The 2,667-nt window shown below is 58.0% G+C and overlaps 1 pseudogene; it reads right to left on the reverse strand.

The window, feature by feature from the left end:
* Window positions 1-1,809: 1,809 nt before the first annotated feature.
* On the reverse strand, window positions 1,810-1,964 carry LOC124304264 (uncharacterized; annotated as a pseudogene).
* Between the last annotated feature and the right edge of the window lie 703 nt (window positions 1,965-2,667).

Here is a 2,667-nt window from a genome sequence, read left to right on the forward strand (position 1 = left end):
TGAAGTTTAAGAATAGGTTGAGGTCGTTTCAGCCCTAAGGCCTCTGATCATTCGCTTTACCGGATGAGACTCGTGTACGTTTTGTACGCGAGTGCCGGCTATCCTGAGGGAAACTTCAAAGGGAACCAGCTACTAGATGGTTCGATTAGTCTTTCGCCCCTATACCAAGTTCCGACGATCGATTTGCAGGTCAGAATCGCTACGGACCTCCATCAGGGTTTTCCCTGACTTCGTCCTGACCAGGCATAGTTCACCATCTTTCGGGTCCCAACGTGTACGCTCTGGGTGCGCCTCTTCTCGCAGTAAGAACAAGACGCCCCGGAAGTGCGGGGCCGCATCGTGACGCGGCCCATCCTCCCTCGGTCAGCGCTGGGCTGACCTTCACTTTTATTTCGCCTTTAGGTTTGCTCGTCTCAATGACTCGAGCACATGTCAGACTCCTTGGTCTGTGTTTCAAGACGGGTCCTGAAAGTACCCAAAGCAATAGCGTCGCCGACCGGTATTTGATAATTCAAACGAGCTAGCCAGAGGACACCGCCAGCCGACAGCTGGCCAGGCCCGGGGACGGCGCTAGGTCCGACCACCGGGAATCGCTGACCGCGCTTGCGGCGGGCCCGACGCAGTTCAATGCGGCTCTATACCTTGCGGGTACCGCCGAGCAGCCGGACGGGCAACCGGGGGTCTGCCCCGACGAGAACGCCGAGACAGGCAGCCGACCGGGCTTTAGACCGACACCCGACGGGTCGCGACGTCCTACAGGGGGAGAAGTGCACGCCGGCGCCTCCGGTCATTGCACCGCGACCGAGTGCCGTGGACGCGAGGTCCCGACATCACGAGCCGCGACGAAGCCTGCGTCGCTGACGATGAATCTCCCCGTTCGATCTTTCGAGTTTCTCAGGTTTACCCATGAACAGTTTTACGTACACTTGAACTCTGTCTCCAAAGTTCTTTTTAACTTTTCCCCGTGGTACGTGTTCGCTATCGGTCTCGTGGTCATATTTAGCCTTGGATGTAGTCTACCACCCACTTAGAGCTGCAATCTCAAGCAACCCGAGTCTGAGGAGAGATCCTCCCGTAGCGCGTCCCGGTCACTACGGGCCTGGCACCCTTTGCGGGTGAGTGGCCCAATTCAAGATGGACCTGGATGCGGGCCGACGCCCCGGGATAAGTGGATCCTCCCAAACACTACGTTTCCCGGCGGCAGAACCGCGGGTTTCAGTGCTGGGCTGTTTCCTGTTCGCTCGCCGCTACTAAGGAAATCCGAGTCAGTTTCTTTTCCTCCGCTTAGTCATATGCTCGAATTCAGCGGGTAATCTCGCCTGCTCAGAGGTCGTCGTAAGATTGCGAATCCGTCGTCGGCGACGGTCGTTCGTTCAAGGACAGCACCGTTGACACGGACGAGGACACAACGTATTCTTCATACGTTCCAGCGACGAAAACGACCGTGTACGCCCGCCGTACGGGAGACTTGGGAGCCCCCCGCGGCGAAACGTGGACGGAACTTCTTCACATGAGCGGCAAACCGAACGCGCGGTCTGTGCGTCGCCGTGCCGGATTCGTTCGTTCTCTCGACTTTCGCTAACACCGGAACGTGACGAACGACAGCGACAGCTCGACCCCGCGATCTGCAACGACGCTTCGTGACCGTGACATACGTGTTCGTTTGAGGCGACGCGACCCGCTGCCGCGCGACCGGCGCGCGATAAGGGCTGCGAACGCCCAGTCATTCGCTTGCAGAGACACGGTGCGCTGTTCCCCCAGGGGGTTTTGGCGGCTCCGTTGCCGACAGAGCAGTCTGTCGTTGTTAGACGACACTCAGCCAGGCGTGGTCCGGGAATTGTATACGTGGACCGCAATGTGCGTTCGAAATGTCGATGTTCATGTGTCCTGCAGTTCACAAGTTGACGTGCAATTAGCTGCGTTCTTCAACAACCCACGAGCCAAGTGATCCACCGTTCAGGGTGATCTTATATGCGAATTTAGCATTAGAAATGCTAAAATTACGGTTGTTACGGGATTTCTGTGGTCGTAAGCGCGGCGCCGCATGCGTCAGCCCTTGCGCGGTTGCAAGTGGGAAGCAACGCGCGCCGCGCGTCAAATTTCGTTTGTCCGATAGTTCAAGAGCCGACGTCGACTCGAGTTCACGGGTCGTCTACCGAAATGAACCGGCCCGAACCCGATCGGCTCGCTATGCAAACAATTGACGGCGGACGGCAGTGGGCCGCGTCAGCGAGTCCCGGGCATCGCTGCCCTTGACGCTGCCGCGAGCTTCCTTGTATGGGCGAAAATTGTCTTCGAAGCCTACCGCGTTCGCGGCCTGCGTCCGGGGTGTAACGGCGTTGCACCGAGGACACTGAGGCGCAGATAGGATGCCCGCGGAGAAGCGCTGAGACCAGCGGCGAACGCCGGACCCATCGGATCCGGCGTCAGCACCGCGTTTGTTGTCATGACGATTGTGTTACGCGCCGCGGCAACCGGCCCGACCGTTACGTCGTTCAAAGTTCTGTGGAATTTTGTTCGCGACACGTGGGCGTACATGCCGCTCTCGCGGCGAGACAGCCCCGCGCGCTTATGAGTCGCTGCTTCGGCAGTACGAAACGTTAATGATCCTTCCGCAGGTTTACCTACGGAAACTTTGTTAAGACTTTTACTTCCTCTGAATGATCA

The sequence above is a fragment of the Neodiprion virginianus genome, chromosome 4 (genome assembly GCF_021901495.1).
Source record: "Neodiprion virginianus isolate iyNeoVirg1 chromosome 4, iyNeoVirg1.1, whole genome shotgun sequence".
Taxonomy (NCBI): domain Eukaryota; kingdom Metazoa; phylum Arthropoda; class Insecta; order Hymenoptera; family Diprionidae; genus Neodiprion; species Neodiprion virginianus.